General features: G+C 39.2%; 1 protein-coding gene across 1 annotated transcript in view; it reads left to right on the top strand.

The window, feature by feature from the left end:
* The window catches only part of arhgef9a (Cdc42 guanine nucleotide exchange factor (GEF) 9a), a 261197-nt gene that overhangs the window by 59797 nt on the left and 182120 nt on the right, over nucleotides 1-19280 (top strand). The window lies entirely within an intron of this gene.

Genomic DNA, 19280 nt, shown 5'->3' with positions numbered 1-19280 from the left:
TATCCCACCCGGTTTGCCTCTTACAGAGAGAACAGATTCCCAGCTGGCTTGAGAGATGGAAGCATCATGCAGGGTTTGTTCACTGATCATTGAACTACTGGTACAATGATAGTACAGGATCTGAGTGCTCTAAGGGACTGCTATCTATGTCCCATTGCTCATATTCAAAAGCTATTGGAAAATGAATAGAAATATTGCTGCTTGAAATGTTCTCTGTGTCATCAGCTCTGAGGAGCAGAGCAGTAAATGCTTGCGAGAATAATGGTACAACGAATAAATACTACTACAGTATCATAAAACTGCGTATTAATTTCTAATTGATATCGACAGAGGAATTCATCCAGTGTATGCTGCCACGTTCTTTTCATTGTCTGTAAATGAACAAGATAGATAGATAGATAGATACTTTATTCATCCCCATGGGGAAATTCAACTTTTTTCCGTGCTGACACCTAGGGTATGACTGCCTTCATACAATACTTTCGACAATGTATGGATCTGTTTTCTGCATATGCTTTTTCCGTAGAAGTAGTGGTGAAACCCATATTCCAAATAATCACGCTTTCACAATAACAGTTCATAAGTAACTTCAAAGTTCTAAAGATTCAGTCTTTTGGAGGTGCTCTGTTTCTTTCAGGATAGCACCCCTGGCCCTGCGGAGAGGCATCAGGTTTGGCAGGTGTCCAGTCAATGATAATGGTCTTGCACCAATTTGTTGTGTCCGTGCACAGCTATATATATATTAAATAAAAGCATGCACATAGGAGATGGCTTTAACCAGTAGTTTCACATTGGGGGATGGGAGGAGGCAGAGAGGGAGGGAGAAAACAATGCGCACGCATAAACAAGTCAATATGTAGTGCTAAGGGGGATGGCATTGCTCAATAAGCAATAGATCCATACATTACAGCATCCTCCAAATATTCATTTTCATTGTAACATTCAAGATGATTGTCAATACCTTCAAATTCTTTGTAGTTCCTAACTCATTGAAGTAATGAAATCATTTCATTTTCACTCCCGACCGTTTCTGGCTTCTCCAAACCTGAATGCTTGAAACCACAGTGAGCAAAACAATTCTAAACTCTTACAGCTTATTCCTCGCCAACTATTAGTGAAAAGAAAAACACCACACAAACACACGTAACTGATGTTATTTTAAAAGTGTTTGCTCTAAGCATGGTGTGGTGTCGGATGGGCACACAAGTGCACGTGACTGATGGTAGTCTGAAACTGTTCGGCAACAGTCTCCTGTCCCAGTTAAGCCACACGGTGTCCCAAATAAACAAATGGGAATTCCAGTTACTTTCCTGATTGGCTTTTTAAGAGTTCTCCCAGATAAGTGGCTGTCCAATTAACGAATGGCAGAATTAAACAGAATCTACTACACTTCCAAATAATTTGAATGATTTGGGGTTAGTTTCCTTGGTTTTCTCACTAAGTCAGGAGCATGTGGTTTCTGAGACTGCATTCTCAATGTAAGCATCACTCTGGTGACCACATGGAACTTCTTTCCATTCAAAACCCTCCAATGAAAATGATGCCTCTTTAATTGCAATGTATCAGAAGTTATAAAAGTTTTAACTCTTCCTTTTTATGAATGAAAATCCAGATCTTTATTGCCCAGAATTTCTTCCTCACTTCTCCACTGATTCCTATATGGTTTTAATTTTGAGTGAGACCCGAGGAAACCACTTGCTTACCCGGAACATGATGCCAAGCACGTTGTAACAACCTAGAAAGCCTGGATAGGGGAAACACAAGACGCATTTTGGGTTAAATGGAGAGTTCTGTCTCCCTCCTGCCTATAAGGGCAATTAGAAACAATTACCTGGGTCTCATTTGGTCTGTTCCCTACTATCAGCTGACAATTCAAAGATGTTGAGACCTTGGTTAGGCCTGCGATTTAAATCATAATGCTATTGGGAACTGCCCACATAAATGCCTGCTGTTCTCTGTAGCTCATCAAATTACCAATATTTCATGCATTATTTTAGAATGGAAGTAATATATCTACAAACAACTTAATCGTGGAGGGGTGATACTGTATTTGTTACACTTTACAACCAACATCACAAACTGAATTTTTCCTCAGAGGTCAAATGACAAAATCTTAGTTGCAATTCTTAGTTACCTTGCCCAGATTAGACAAAATAAGCCAGTACAGGCTGTAAATTAACATAGCTCCTTGTCGCTTGAATAGTCAACATCACAGGATGAAGCACCTTTACCCACTCTTCTGTTGTTTAAAAGTAAACTGTGAAATTTACATTAATCAGGACTTGTATAATTGCTCTGCATCACCAGTGAAATAGTGTGACCCTTAGCCTCCTCCCATGTTCAAACCACTGAAAACAGGTGAGATTTGTTTGAGGTTTTTGCCATAAAAGGTAATCAAAGAGAATTGGAATTACAAATGTTCTGAATAGGATTGTTTTTTTTTGATGATCTAAAAATAGACAGCTACTAAAACCCAGCAGGGGTCTTCCATGTGCAGCCTGCGAGGTGACACACACTTCTATTGATGTGCAGGTCTGTGACGCAGCCTTGCTGCCGAATCCCAAAAAACTGTCAGGTATTTTTGAGCAGAACGGGCATTTTTTATGATAAATCTGAGAGGTTTAATGCAAGTTGCCTTTCTAATGAGTCATCAGACCCAATTACAAATTCTTTCTCTTGTTTAGAATATTTGCATGCCACAATGGCAGCTGCAGCATTTCTTGATTAAAATTGCAAAATGCTTTTTGCTTACTGAATCTAAATCATTTTGAATTCACATAGGTGTGATGCTCCTTGGGTTTTTCAGGATTCCCTTAATAAAAATTTAATATCAATCATCTAGGATGTTGACAATGTTTTAAAATCAACAGCCATGTTTTCTATTCCTGTTCATGATGCCTGAACTGCAGCAAATTACAGCACAACTATGTGCTTACTAACATTTTCCCTCATGATGAAACAATTCCAAAAGAAGCTGAATATGATAACAAAGCAACTTTAAACTCTTTATGGATAAATGTGCTCGCATTAACCAAACATTCCTAATTAAAGGCCAATTGAAGAACCTGTGCATGACTGAATTTGAGGTTGTGCTGAAACGCGTGAAGCTGCAAGTTGTTGATTTGCTTTGTACGTTTTTTTTACCCCTTGGAATACTAATTGTTTCATTCCATAGTATCAGATTTACTCCTAATAACACGATTCCTTTAGTCCTTGACCCTTCTATCATCCCCATTTATAAAACATTGATTTGATTTGTGTTCTAGATGCTGCAAAAGCTTCAGACACCTCTTGTCACCTCAGGCATTAAATTAATCGAAATTCTTAAATCAGGACTACCAAACACGCTATAAATCCACAGCTAGAAGAGACAGCTCTTTAATGTTTTACATTTAAAGAAGCTGCATAAATGTCTACTGCTGCTGATTATATCCTTTCACTATAGATTTAAATCTAGCCCTGACTAAAAACCTGCAGCCCAGGCTGAAAACTGCCCTGACTTGAAAGGAGCATCTAATCTTACTTTCATACCATGAGAAATAGAGGACTCAACACAGACCCCTGCAGGACACCACTTGTTATTGGCAGTGAACCAGAAAAGGCCCTTTTTATTCCCACTCTTTGCCTCCTGCCAGTCAGGCATCTTCCATTTGTGCTAGTATGTTTCCTAAACTATCGTGGGCTCTTATCTTGTTTAGCAGCCTCATATATGGCACCTTGTCAAAGGCCTTCTGAAAATCCAAGTAAACAATGTCCCCTGACTCTCCTTTGTCTATCCTGCCTGTTATTTCCTCAAAGAGTTTCAAAAGATTTGTCAAGCAAGATTTCTACTTTTTGAAGCTCAACTGTAAGATAGTATACTATTAAAGGCAAGACACTTTAACAGTGCTGATGAGCAGAGGAATCTTGGAGTACAAGTTCATAGCTCCCTGGAAGTGGCTATGCAGGTTGGTAAGGTTATTAAGAAGTCATATGGCATGTTCGTCTTTATCAGTCAAGGCATTGAATTTGAAAGTCTGGAAGTTATGATGCAGTTTTAGAGAAGTCTAGTTAGGCTGCACCTTGAACATCGCGTACATTTCCAGTCAGCCTATTAAGACCATAAGATATAGGAGCAGAAGTAGGCCCTTCGGCCTATCAAGTCTGCTCCGCCATTTATGGGCTGATCCAGTACTTCTAGTCATCCCCATTCCGTTGCTTTCACCTTATGTTCTTTGATGCCCTGGCTAATCAAGAAGCTATCTATCACTACCTTAATGACTTGGTCTCCACAGCCGCTCGTGGCCAAAACATTCCACAGATTTACCAACCTCTGACTAAAGTAATTTCTCCGCATCTTAGTTCTAAAAGGACGCCCTTCAATCCTGAAATCGTGCTCTCTTGTCCTAAAATTCCCTACCATGGGAAATAACTTTGCCACATCTAATCTGTTCTTGCCTTTTAATATTCGGAATGTTTCTATGAGATCCCCCCTCATTCTCCTGAACTTCAGGGAATACAGCCCAAGAGCCGGCAGATGTTCCTCATACGGTAACCCTTTCATTCCTGGAATCATTCTCATGAATCTTCTCTGAACCCTATCCAATGTCAGTATATCCCTTCTAAAACAAGGAGCCCAAAACCCCACACAATATTCCAAATGTGGTCTCAAGAGTGCCTTATAGAGCCTCAAGATCACATCCCTGCTCTTATATTCTATACCTCTAGAAATGAATGCCAACATTGCATTCACCTTCTTCACAACCGACTCAACCTGGAGGTTAACCTTTAGGGTATCTTACATTTGGACTCCCAAATCCCTTTGCATCTCTGTATTTTGAATTCTCTCCCCATCTAAATAATAGTCTGCCCATTTATTTCTTCCACCAAAGTGCATGACCATACACTTTCCAACATTGTATTTCATTTGCTACTTCTTTGTCCATTCCCTAAGCTATCTAAGTTTAGGAAGGATGTCGAGGCTGTGGAGAGGGTTCAGTAGAGGTTTGCCAGGGTCAGTGCTATAATAAGTGGTTGGACAAACTTGGATTATATTTTCTGGAGCGGTGGAAGCGAGGAGAGATCTGATAGGTTTTTAAGATTATGAGCGGCATAGAGTAGACAGACAGTATCTTTCTCCCGGGGTTGAAGTACCTAATACCAGAGGATATGCATTTAAGGTGAGGAGGGGTAATTTCAAAGGAGATGTGAGGGGGAAGTTTTGACACAGAGAGTGGTAGGTCGCCTGGAATGCACTGCCTTTTTTTTATACGGTACTGTGCAAAAGCCTTAGGCACATGTAAAAAAAATGTGTGAAGTGAAGATGCTTTCAAAATAATAAAATGAAAAGTTTCTAAATATTAAAAAAATTACTATAAGGAGCAGTGAGCAATAAAAAAGTTAAAATCAATATTTGGTGTGACTGTCTGCTTTTAAAACTGCATCAATTCTCTTAGGTACACTGTTGTGCAGCTTCTGTAAGAAAATTGTCTGGTACATTGTTGTGAGCATCTTGGAGAACTTGCCACAGTTCTTCTGCAGACTTTGACTGTCTCGCTTGCCTCTGTCTGTCCAGGTAAACCCATATAGCTTTGATGATGTTGAAATCAGGGCTCTATGGAGGCCATACAAACTGAAACTATACAAAAAAAAATCTCGGCTGCCTAAGACTTTTGCGCAGTACTGTACCTTTGAGACTTTTAAGAGATGTTTAGATGGGCACACGAATGTGAGGAAAATGGAAGGATATGGACATTGTGTAAGTAGAGGGGATTAGGTAGGTTGCCCATTTGATTACTAATTTAACTGGATCATTACAACATTGTGGGCCAAAAGGCCTGTTCCTCCATTGTACTGTTCTATGTTCTTTGCTCTATGTCAGTCAAACTAACTGGACTATAATTTCCAGACTTTTGCCTTCATCCCTCTTAAAGAGTGCAGTGACATTTGTAATTTTCACTTTTTTTTCCTATGGTTCCACAGAACTGGAAAATTACATTGCTTTAAGTGTCTTACTCTTGGTGACAGGAATCTGAACTGCTTGACCTGCCTTGCTGAATTTTAATGATCGATTGCTGAAACTATCTAGAGTGCTCCAATAATATCCCTTCCTCACTGGTGCCACTGTAACACAATTCACCTGGAGAGCAAGCATACTAATTCTTCATTGATGAAAATATGAACGAAGACAGTAGAATAGGACATGCTTCTAGCCCTGGCTATCCTTTTCTCTCTAATGTCTCTTTAAGGACAGCCATCTCAAGGCTGGCACATGTAGAGCCTGGGACATATTTCGTTTATATTGCTAAGAGATTTGCATCTGATCTATCAGCTTTCTTTCTCACTGCTGGATTCACAGCCACTTAATGGAATTAGCGTCGCAAGCCTAAGCAGCATATATAATTGACCGGGACTCAACAAAGCAGGATGGAATCAGAGTACAGTTGCAATGAGATGTAATCCCTGACTAAACCACCTTTAACAGTAATATTTTCCCTGAGCTCACTGACAAGACAAGCTACATTCAAGAGCGATGGCAATGTCTGTAGGAAAAGTTAAGGTTTTTGGAGGTAAATGATTTTAAAATTAAAGGAAAAAATGTCAAAATATATCTCCTATGGATTTACTATCCTTTAATACTTTTGCATTGTATATACATGTTCAAACTAGGAATCTGCTGAATATGTTCGTTGATGCACCATTAAAAGTCGGTCTGCCTGGGAACATCATTCAGAGGGTGCCTGCAGCATTCATGTTATGGCAAAAACACTACTTCTTTAAAAAGTGCTCATCTCGTTAATTTTAAATGCTCTAACTTTTCCTTGGCCACCATGTCTTCTGTGATAGTGACACAAGGAGTTTCCTAGCCACCAAAGCATCAAAGTGAACTAGCATTACAGGGGAACGTGCGAGATTGAAAGGATGGTATTCATATAAGGCACTTAAAAACTGAATTAATTTCTTAAAATGCTATTAGAGTTGGTGTAAAAGCAGAGATTTGTGATGGGATTGCATCTTAACAGTTCTATCCTGAGAAGAAGGATACTGACTGTCTACCCTATTTATGGCTTTATAAAAACTTTTACCAGGTCTCCCTTCAGCCTCTGATGCTCCCAAGATAACAATCCAGGTTTGTCCAACCTCTCCGTATACACTCTAATGTAGGCAGCATCCTAGTAAATTTTTTCTGCACCCTTTCCAAAGCGTCCACATCCTTCCTGTAATGGGGCATCCAAAATTGCACATCATACTCTGAACATGGCCTGTCCAAAGATTTATATACCCTCAACATAACTTCCTTACTCTTATATTCAATGCCCCAACCAACAAAGGCAAACATTCTCCAGGCATTCCTTACCACCCTATCTATTTGCATGGCCACTTTCAGGAAGCTACATACATCATTGCTGTTTAGGGTGCTGCCATTGTCTATATATGTACATATCTATATCTCTTACATTTGTCCAACCAAAATGTAACATCTTGCTCAGATTTTACTCCATCTGTCATTTCTCAATCCATATCCGTGATTGATACTTTGACCTGATTCTATAATTTACTCACAGGGATGGTAAAAAACTTCCTCTACTGCCATTTTCTTTCTTGCAGACTGACTATAGCAGTCCTCAGAAATGGCGAAAAACCTGAGAGTAAGTCTACTGCCAATTTAAGACCATAAGACATAGGAGCAAAATTAGGCCATTCAGCCCATCAGATCTGCTTTGCCATTTGATCGTAACTGATTTATTTTCTCTCTCAACCCCAATCTCCTGCCTCCTCCCCATAACCTTTGAAGCTGTTACTAATCAAGAACCTATCAACCTCCACTTTAAATATAGACAATAGGTGCAGGAGTAGGCCATTCGGCCCTTCAAGCCAGCACCGCCATTCACTGTGATCATAGCTGATCATCCACAATCAGTACCCCGTTCCTGCCTTCTCCCCATATCCCTTGACTTCGCTATCTTTAAGAGCTCTATCTAACTCTTTCCTGAAAGCATCCAGAGAATTGGCCTCCACTGTCTTCTGAGGCAGAGCATTCCATACATCCACAACTCTCTGGGTGAAAAAAGTTTTTCCTGAACTCTGTTCTAAATGACCTACCCCTTATTCTTAAACTGTGGCCTCTGGTTCTGGACTCCCTCAACATTGGGAATATGTTTCCTGCCTCTAGCGTGTCCAATCTCTTAATAATCCCAATGACTTGGCTTCCACAGCTGTCTGTGGCAATGAATTCCACAGATTCACCACCCTCTGGCTAAAGAGCTTCCCCCTCATCTCTGTTCTCCTCTTATTCTTAGGTTGTGCTTTCTGGTCCTAGACTCTCGCACTAATAGAAACATCCACTCTGTCTGGACCTTTTATACACTGATATTCCTATGGTTGAAAAAAAATGCTGGAGGAACTCAGCAGGCCGGGCAGCAACTATGTGGCCTCACTGCAGCAGTAGAAGAGGCCATGGACTGCCGCAAAGAGGGCACACTTAGGTTGGAGGAGCAACAGCTTGTATGTTGTCTGGGTAGCCTCCAACCTGATGGCATGAACATCGATTTCTTGAACTTCCAGTAATTGAACCCCTTTTCACTGTTCCCATTTGTGTTTCCCTCTGATCTCCTTACTTGCCCATCACCTCCCTCTGGTACTATCTTCCATGGTCTTCTACCCTCTCCTATCAGATTCCCCCCTCTCTAGCTCTTTATCTCTTTCACCTGTCAGCTTCCCAGCTCTTTACTTTGTGCCCCCCCTTCCCTTCCCCTGGTTTCACATATCCCCTACCTCCCCTCCCCCACCTTCTTGCTCTAGCTTCTTGTCTTTTTCTCCAGTCCTGATGAAGGGTCTCGTCCCGAACCACCCACTGTTTGCTCTTTTCCATAGATGCTGCCTGGCCTACTGAGCTCCTCCAGCATTTTGTGGGTTGCTAAAGTTTAAGACAAAAACCATTTTTGATCCTTTATGTCTTTGACATCTGTGCAACCTTACTGAGTATAAATTGGTCGTTGCCTTTGCCTACAATAAGAAGTGAGTATACTTTGAAATAGTTAATTGTGAGCAAAATGCTTTAGACATCCTGAAAGACTAAAGGGAAGTAGATAAATGAAATTTCTTTCTTTCCATCTATTGTCTATCCCTTGACAGTAATATCTTTCCCCATGATGGGAACTTGTCCGAAAGTTCACCTTATTGCTCAAGCAGAAAAGTTGTCTTATTGGTTGTAAATTGAGAGAGCACGTGCTCTGTGATTGCTAAACATAACACATATTGAAAGATATTACTAAGAGGTGTTTCAATAAAAAGCTAAAGATAGTTCTGAAATTGTTTTGGGTATAGACTGTCTCCCTAGAGATTGTAAATTCATATTGTACTCATAGCAAGTTATCTGTTCTTTATGATAAAACAGAAATGACCATGCAATGTGCTGGATTTTCACATAAAACTAAGTAGTTTATGGTTGTCCTTTGGGAAATCTGTGATTTTATGCATTTTGGTGTACTTGGGAATTCAACCCCACATGTTATGATTCACTTTTAATCCAGAGAATCTGGAGATTGAATGAAAATAATGCTCAAATTTGTTTCTCAAATAAGATACCACAGTGTAGGTCATGGGATTGCACTGCAAAAACTTTTCCCTATTTTACAACAGTGAAATACTTACAGGCCTGTCAACTTCTTTGGGATGTCCCAAGATTGTGAAAGTTATTCATGAGCGAAGCTTCTACTCTTTCCCACATTCCATGAACAATTTCTATATGGAAACTAAAGGGAGTTTCAAAAATGTGTCACTGGTAAGCTTGGCTTTTCAACTTTGCATCCTGAAGAGATGCCTCTTAAAGACCGGGTCTGTATAAACTACAATGAATATTAACTCTAAATCTAATTTTGCCAATACTTTCTTCTGCAGAAATACTCCATTCAAGAAATATCCATACAACAACATCCCATCAAAACATTTTCATTGAAGGCTTAGCTTTTGTAAAAAATATATGTGGAGCAGACAGTTGACTGAATGAAATGGTCTTGAGGCTGTTAGCAAGATTCATTGTACTGTTTGGTAGTATTTCCTTTCCAAATTCATTTAAATAAATTATCTTTTTATTCCACATCTGTTTTCAGGGTTTGTAGCTAGTGCACACTTATTTCCAGGAATGATGGACTACTGTCCTTTGAATGTAATGTTCTGAAATGACAAATATTTAAAAACAATTTTGGAACTCAATACAGACATATGCAAATATTTGTCTCCATACATAGGCACTTTTGAATGTGCAGACTGCCATAACCTTCTTCTGGCTAGAGTCTAGGAGAATGAGATCAGAAGTGTGAGAAGCAGAGATGGAGCCGAGAATCTTGTCAAAAATGCTCATCTGTCATAATTTCTGCCACCTTCCGCAGGTTTCAAACACTAGACACATCTTTTCCTCTCCTCCTTTTCTGACATTCTAAAGCACTGTTCACTCTGACTACCTACCTACTCTTCTGACTTCACCAAAAACTGTTCTTCACACATTACTTCACATGCAAAAATGGGAGATATCCTGTCATCTCTAACTTTTCCACCATGCAGGAACACAAGCAGACCTTCCAGGAGAAGATCATAAGATATAACAACAGAATAAAGACATTTGGCCCATCGAGTCTGCTCTGCCATTCCATCATGGCTGATTTGTTATCCCTCTCAACCCTAATCTCCTGCCTTCTTGCCAGATCTATTGATACCCTTACTAATCAAAAATCTATCAACCTCTGCTTTGAATATATCCAATTTCTTGGCTTTACTTTGATCTAGTATGATTCACACTGTGTCCACAGTGTGGGTTCCTCTACTCTGAAATAAGTAACCACAGATCGGTTGTCCACTTTGAAGAACACCTTTATCTTTGGTCTTTGGCCATTTTAGTTCTTCATATCACTCTCAGTTTGATTCTTCTGACTTTAGCATATTGCTCCAATGATGCCAATTTAAGTTTGAAAACACTACATTACTTGCACCAAAACTAAATGCTGAATTTAACATTCTCAAATAACCTTTTGCTTTGTAAATCTGTCTCCACAGATGGGGCTACAACTTTTTTTTTTTAAGGTCTTCAGCTGTCATTTATTCCATTTCCCACTGTAGGTTCCAGCACTGACATTGTCTCTGTTTTTACTTCCCTCCTCCTCTTGACATAATAAAGCATGCTTGTTACTTTTCCCAGTTCTGATGAAGTATCCTTGACCCAAAATATTGCCTGCTTGTTGATGTTTCCTGATCTGCTGAGAGCTTTCAGAAACTTTTCTGTACTATATTTCCAGTGCCAGCATTTTTTTTCCAAAATCATCAGACTGGTGTTTGACTAGAATGAAATTTGAATACTGCTACACTGTCTCTTTAGGAGAAGGGATGTTTGACAAATTTACTTTGCTGAATCCCCAATAACTCAACTGGTAAGTGCTGCAGAAAAAAAGTCTGTGCATTGAGAGGAATGTACCAAGATCCGTTCATGAACTGTGGCGAATAAGCTTCTGGATGCTAACATTTCCTCCACATCTTTTATCAACAATGAGAAAAACCTGTTGTTGAATTATAAACAGTAACTTCTGGAATGTGCAAAGGTGTTGACTCTGTGCTGTCACCATAAAGATTGATGACATCCATTGTTGACTATACATGTGAGGGATGACCACCTGAAGGAGATGCTGGAGAATATCTGTTGTCAAGGCACTATTAGCACAGAGAAAGTTGAAGGATGGAACTTTTACCTTTTAAAAAATAAACCTTAAACACGGAATGGGAACTGGTTCTAGACCCTTGTATGTACCGAAGTATGTACACCCCATTCGAAGAATTGATAACAGGTTACTTCTGATTCACCAAAGAATCACGAAGCACAGAAATATCACACACATAAAATCATGAAAACATGCACATTCTACATTTTGGAGCAATTTAGGAACTTTGACCCACCAGCAAATAACTTATTTTCAAATTTGTTGGCATCTCTATTCTAATGCATGAGGTATTTCAGCATTAACTGAAGAGACACAGGAAATACAAAATGGGGTAACCTAGGCAACCTAAAGTACAGCTTAGCATATCTCTGCAAAGATGCATCATACAAAGACACCGACCAGATCCTCAACTATAATAACAGCTCTATGAACATGGGAAGGCCCATTCTTTGACCCTAAAATATTTAGCATCTCTGAGGTTATGGTAGAGTTAACATTTGATCAATAAGGGCAGGAACCAGAATTGTCATCTCAAACAGATGAAATGGAAGGTTCATTTTAATGAGTGCCAAATAGGTTATTACTTTCTCTTAAGGCCATCTTGACTGTCCACAGAACCTTGGGTGGGTTAGCCATAGAAATCTCAATAAATGACATTTTTATATTTAATATAATTCCCACAGCTATTCTAACTAGGTTGGGTGCATGAGATAAAACATCCCAAATGTAAAATTTCCCACAGTTTTTGGAAGATAATAAATTGAATTTACACCTAATATCCAATTTGAAAGGTGCAGGCAAATGATTGAATCTCAAAAATCCAGTTCATTCTTAGATTTAACTTTTCTTTTTAAACCTTTGTGTCACTTGCTCCATTAATATTATGTCATGCTGCAGGAAAAAAAGCATTATAATAATAGATACATAAATGAATGGTCTGATTTTGCCAACCAACTCGTGCTATTATAATAATAGACATTACAAATAATATACGCATTATGTATTATAGAGGGTGTCTTTAAAGAGGGTGAACCCTCACAATGTGTAAGATCCCAAATGGAGTACCTGGTAAGGCTCTGGAAACTAGTGCTAACCAACTGGTGAGAGTACTCACGGATGTTTTCAACATCTCATTACTATGGGCAGAAGTTCCCACTTGCTTCAAAGAGGCAACAATTATACCAGTGCCTAAGGAGAATAATGTAAGCTTGCCTTAATGACTATCATCCGGTAGCACTCACATCTACAGTGATGAAAAGCTTTGAGAGGTTGGTCATGACTACACTGAACTCCTGCCTCACCAAGGACCTGGACCATTGCAATTTGCCTATCGCCACAATAGGTCAACGGTAGATGCAATCTCAACGGCTCTTCACATGGCCTTAGACCACCTGGATAATACAAACACCAATGACAGGATGCTGTTAATTGAATATAGCTCAGGATTTAACATCATATTTCCCAAAATTCTAATTGATAAGTTACAGAACCTGGGCCTCTGTACCTCCCTCTGCAATTGGATCTTCGACTTCCTAACCGTAAGGCCCCAATTTGTGCAGATTGATGATAATATCTCCTCCTTGCTGATTATCAACACAGGTGCACCTCAGGGGTGATTGCTTAGCCCACTGCTCTACTCTCTTTAAACCCATGACTGTGTGGCTAGGCATAGCTCAAATACCATCTATAAATTTGCTGATGATACAACCATTGTTGGTAGAAACTCAAATGGAGCCAAGAGGGTGTACAAGAGCGAGATATGCCAACTGGAAACATAGAAAACCTACAGCACAATACAGGCCCTTTGGCCCACAGAGTTGTGCCGAACATGTCCCTACCTTAGAAATTATTAGGCTTATCCATAGCCTCTATATTTCTAAGCTCCATGTACCTATCCAAAAGTCTCTTAAAAGACCCTATCGTATCCACCTCCACCACTGTTACTGGCAGCCCATTCCACACACTCACCACTCTGTGCGTAAAAAAAAAACTTAACCCTGACATCTCCTCTGTACCTACTCTCCAGCACCTTAAACCTGTGTCCTCTTGTGGCAACCATTTCAGCCCTGGGAAAAAGCCTATTTATTTGGATTGGGAGTTTGAAGAGATTTGGCATGTCAATAAAAACACTCAAAAACTTCTACAGATGTACTGTGGAGAACAATCTGACAGGCTGCATCAATATCTGGTATGGAGCACGGGTGCTACTGCACAAGACTGAAAGAAATTGCAGAGGGTTATAAATTTAGTTGGCTCCATCTTGGGTACAAGCCTACAAAGTACTCAGGACATCTTCAAGGACATAGGAAAGGCAGCGTCCATTATTAAGGATGCCCCAGCACACAGGGCATGTCTTTTTCCTCACTGTTACCATCAGGTAGGAGGTACAGAAGCCTGAAGGCACACACTCAGTGATTCAGGAACAGCTTCTTCCCCTCTGCCATCCGATTCCTGAATGGATGTTGAACCTATGAACATTACCTCACTTTTTAAATATATATTTTTTCTGTTTTAGCACAAATTTTAATCTATTCAATATACATACACTGTAATTGATTTATTTATTATTATTATTTCTTCTTTTATATTATGTATTGCATTGAACTGCTGCTGCTAAGTTAACAAATTTCATGACACATGCCAGTGCTAATAAACCTGCTTCTTATTCTGATTCTAATAATATGAATTAATAATGCACACTGTACAATATAATAATACACCTTAGTGCATCAATGAACTATCAGTAGGCCTTACTGCACCTACCTAGAAAAATGCCATCATGGATTCCTGGTCAGCAAAAAGCAGGAAACGGAACAGTGACATTTTGCTAATTGTTAAAAGACAGCCTATGACAGTCAACAGTAGCCTGAATATTAGATCCACCTTCTTGTAGGGTTGCTTTAATGCTGGCCTTTGGGAACAGTGCCAGGAAATGGTTGTCCTTCTTCCAAGTACCATATGTCTTCATTAACTTCTCTTGTGAACCATTCGCTAACAGGGTCAGAACCAAGACAAGTCAGCTACTTACCTGGACTCTTGTACATACATCTCTGCTTCTCTTATCTGTTGGCTTTTGTGTACAAAGTTTAGCTCCCCTCCTCTGCACTTTTGCCTTCTGATCTCCGAAAGGTGGAGAAAATAATTTACCTCTGCAGATTGGCTGATTGGACCAATAGCAAGCTGCAATGAGCATGTGGCGTCCCACAAGAAATGAAATGATTTCAGGAGGTGATCATGTTCAGTTTTGAGGGATTGTTTCTCTCTGAGGTAGAGAAAGAGAAGTGGAGATATCATGGTAAACTATGAACCATTCTTTCCCATCTCTTCATTTTGCCATTATCTTTCTATCAACCCATGCTCCAAGTAGGAAATTTTGGCACATTAGCCCTTTTCCAGCAGCTCTGTTCAAATAACCCATTTTAGTGGAAGTTTGCAAAGATACTTTTGTCAAGATTTGCCAAAATCATTACCTCAATATTTCTGACAATACAGTAATACCCAGGGAAACCAAAGGTTGAAGGGTTTTCAGCAAAATATTTGCGTAAATATGACTTGATCAGTACACATTTCTGTGGGAGATGTAACACAAAAGAGACATGGTCCTAGAGAATTTAGGCAATCATTTTGGGTTAAAATTGAGCACAAAAAAACAGGCAAGGGTGAGAATTTAGGGGCATCTCCATCCCTCCCCATCTCCTAAGAGTGAGTATGAAAATTATCAGGGCACGATTTTTTAAAAGGGAATAGTTTCAAACCACCAGGGGTAAATGGATTTTATAGAAGGTAAGCATAGATACTTAAAAATTTAGTGGAACCTCATACTTGTTATCAACATGTGCAGTTGGATTTAAAAAAATATTCTTACCATGCAGATGGTGCAGCCAAATTTGCTGCTGAGTTGCCTTGAGGTGGTGGTAATGAAGCAGGATATTGTGGGGCATTTGCTTCCAATGGTGCAGCATAAATTGAGACATTTCTGTGGGGGCATGTTCCAAGCAGGAAATTGTGTGGAGCATGGTTTGTGTCAGTCTTCTGGTAATCCCACACAGTCTGCAGTATCTATGAAATGATGGTGAGCATCCAACATTCCAAAGCTAATTCTTGGCACCATGTTATTCTAGATTGGAATGGGATAACAGGGAGGTGAATGGATTTTAAAGGGCCAGAAAACAACTTCAGTCTGCAGAATGATGTGTTTACTTTCAAGAATGTTGGTGAGGTACTCCTGCCTCATTACAAATTTACATTTTTTCATAAAAGAAATCTATGTTGGTGCAACCTATCATATGACGCTCAATGGAAAAACATTGAGGAGGGGTTACTTCCCATCCCCATACAGGCAATTTTGGCTGATAACAACCTACAAAGGTACATAAATACTATTGATAATCCATGGGTGAAATGGACACTTAAATTTGGAAAACTATTATAAAAGAATATAAACTAGAGGGAGATATTGCAATACTTAAATAATGTGCATATAACCATATAACCATATAACAATCACAGCACGGAAACAGGCCATTCCGGCCCTCCTAGTCCGTGCCGAACTCTTAATCTCACCTAGTCCCACCTACCCGCACTCAGCCCATAACCCTCCACTCCTTTCCTATCCATATACCTATCCAATTTTACCTTAAATGACACAAATGAACTGGCCTCTACTACTTCTACAGGAAGCTCATTCCACACAGCTATCACTCTCTGAGTAAAGAAATACCCCCTCGTGTTTCCCTTAAACTTTTGCCCCCTAACTCTCAAATCATGTCCTCTCGTTTGAATCTCCCCTACTCTCAATGGAAACAGCCTATTCACGTCAACTCTATCTATCCCTCTCAACATTTTAAATACCTCGATCAAATCCCCCCTCAACCTTTTACGCTCCAATGAATAGAGACCTAACTTGTTCAACCTTTCTCTGTAACTTAAGTGCTGAAACCCAGGTAACATCCTAGTAAATCGTCTCTGCACTCTCTCTAATTTATTGATATCTTTCCTATAATTCGGTGACCAGAACTGTACACAATATTCCAAATTTGGCCTTACCAATGCCTTGTACAATTTTAACATTACATCCCAACTTCTGTACTCAATGCTCTGATTTATAAAGGCCAGCGTTCCAAAAGCCTTCTTCACCACCCTATCTACATGAGACTCCACCTTCAGGGAACTATGCACTGTTATTCCTAGATCTCTCTGTTCCACTGCATTCCTCAATGCCCTACCATTTACCCTGTATGTTCTATTTGGATTATTCCTGCCAAAATGTAGAACCTCACACTTCTCAGCATTAAACTCCATCTGCCAACGTTCAGCCCATTCTTCTAACCGGCATAAATCTCCCTGCAAGCTTTGAAAACCCACCTCATTATCCACAACACCTCCTACCTTAGTATCATCAGCATACTTACTAATCCAATTTACCACCCCATCATCCAGATCATTTATGTATATTACAAACAACATTGGGCCCAAAACAGATCCCTGAGGCACCCCGCTAGTCACCGGCCTCCATCCCGATAAACAATTATCCACCACTACTCTCTGGCATCTCCCATCTAGCCACTGTTGAATCCATTTTATTACTCCAGCATTAATACCTAACGACTGAACCTTCTTAACTAACCTTCCATGTGGAACTTTGTCAAAGTTGACTTGGAATTTACGCCAAATAAACTGGATGCTAGCTTTACGGACTGGACAGCTAAAGGAATAACTTCTTTGCAATTTAATGAAAGAAGGAACACTGTTCAGTTTTGAAATACTTGAAGAGAAACACTTATTAGAAAAAACAAGACTTTTATCGGTATGTTAATAGGATGGTTAAACATGTAACCAAGGCAAGTACATGTTTGATAGAGCTATTTAGAAAAGCATATAATTCAGATAACAGTAGTAGAATCATTTCAAGTGTGTATAAGGTTTTGTCAAATCTTAAAACAAATTTTTGACTTCATACATTAAAACAAAATGGGAGAAGGAAGGAGGGATAATTATAGGAAGAATGGACAATAATATGGAGGTACCAGTTCACAGAAATGGAGGGAGTTTGGATGGAAAAATTTGATAAGTATTTTATTACACCCTCTCAGAAATCCCATTATGATAGTAATCTCCCTGATTGCTGGAGAAAATGTGGAAATCAAAATGCAAACCATCATCATATTTTCTGGGAATTATCAAAGACTATTGGAGTGGGATACACAATGCCCTACAAGACAACTTTAAATGTGAAATTCTGTTAGAAAGTAAGACCATATATTTTGGGTATATACCTCAAGAATGGTTGAAAAGAGATAAATATTTAATGAATATACAGTACTGCTGGTGGCTGGTAAAAAGACTCTTACTAGGAGATGATTATCACACGAGAGCCCAACTTTAAATGCATGGATGGAAATTACAATGGGCATTTACAAAATGGAGAAGATAACAGCATCTGTTAATCATAAGTTGGAACAATTTGATTCATACTGGGAAAATGGTTTAATTACATAACACCTCATAGGCCTGATTTTATTCTCACAGATCAATGAATATGTTGTTTAAGAAAAGGATCACTCCTATTTGTACATAGTTTTCTCCTTTTGCTTGTTCTTTCTTTCCTCTCTTTTCTATAAGTGTATACCTCAGATAAATATTATGTGGAGATTTGTGGCAAATATGACTATGATATATATGTACAATATCTGAAATACATCTTATGGAAATGTTTGATGATGAACTTCAATAAAAATTAAATTAGAAAGAAAAACTCAAAGCACATTTGGCTTGCCACAAATCCAAAATCTTAAAATATTAGTAATTACCAAAATATGGTTTGCATACCCGTCCACTCTCTCCAGTAAACCTTATTATAATATTTCAATGATCTCACATACAACCAAGTGAGAATCCTTGTCATTTTCCTGAAAATGTACTGGAGAACATCTTTAAAGAGAAACAGAAGGGGAAATCAGTATCAGTGGTCTTGTGATTAAAAGAGCAAAAAGCATAAAGAACAATTCATTCATCTTTGATTTCTAGTCCACATGGACTTAGCTCTATTTGGAACAATAATCCTGTTGCAATAATTGTCAGTACTAAGTGTAGGTTTATTCCTTAAATTTAGAAGAGAGTGACTGAATGGGAATTTTTGGGAATTTGTGAGTGAGACAAAGTGCATATGTGTGTATCCCTCAGGCTTACAGTTCATTTATATTTCTCCTATCTGTTTTTAGGGTAGTTGAGTGGAAAATGCCTACCAGGCCATCATACATTATCCTCTTTTAAAAATCAATCCTAACTCTGATCACTTTTTTTAAAAAGGTACTAGCACCATTGGGGCAAGAATTCTCCAGGTATCAGACACACCCCACCCCGGTACAACCTCACTCACTGGCTCATCGTAGCACGAATTGATTCAGTGGGTCTCTGCAGAAAACCGTCCCAGTTAACAATCTCATTCCTTTCCCCTCTAGGTGTTTGCACATATTCTACTGCAAGAGTTCCTGGATAGTAATCAGGATTGCAAACCCAAACCTAAGGGGGTGGGGTGGGGGGGGGAACAAAAGCTAATTATATTTTCATGACAACTGCCCCAGCTTAGAGTAG

The sequence above is a fragment of the Hemitrygon akajei genome, chromosome 10 (genome assembly GCF_048418815.1).
Source record: "Hemitrygon akajei chromosome 10, sHemAka1.3, whole genome shotgun sequence".
In the NCBI taxonomy this organism is placed as follows: Eukaryota; Metazoa; Chordata; class Chondrichthyes; order Myliobatiformes; family Dasyatidae; genus Hemitrygon; species Hemitrygon akajei.
This window is presented reverse-complemented; position numbering and strand designations above follow the sequence as displayed.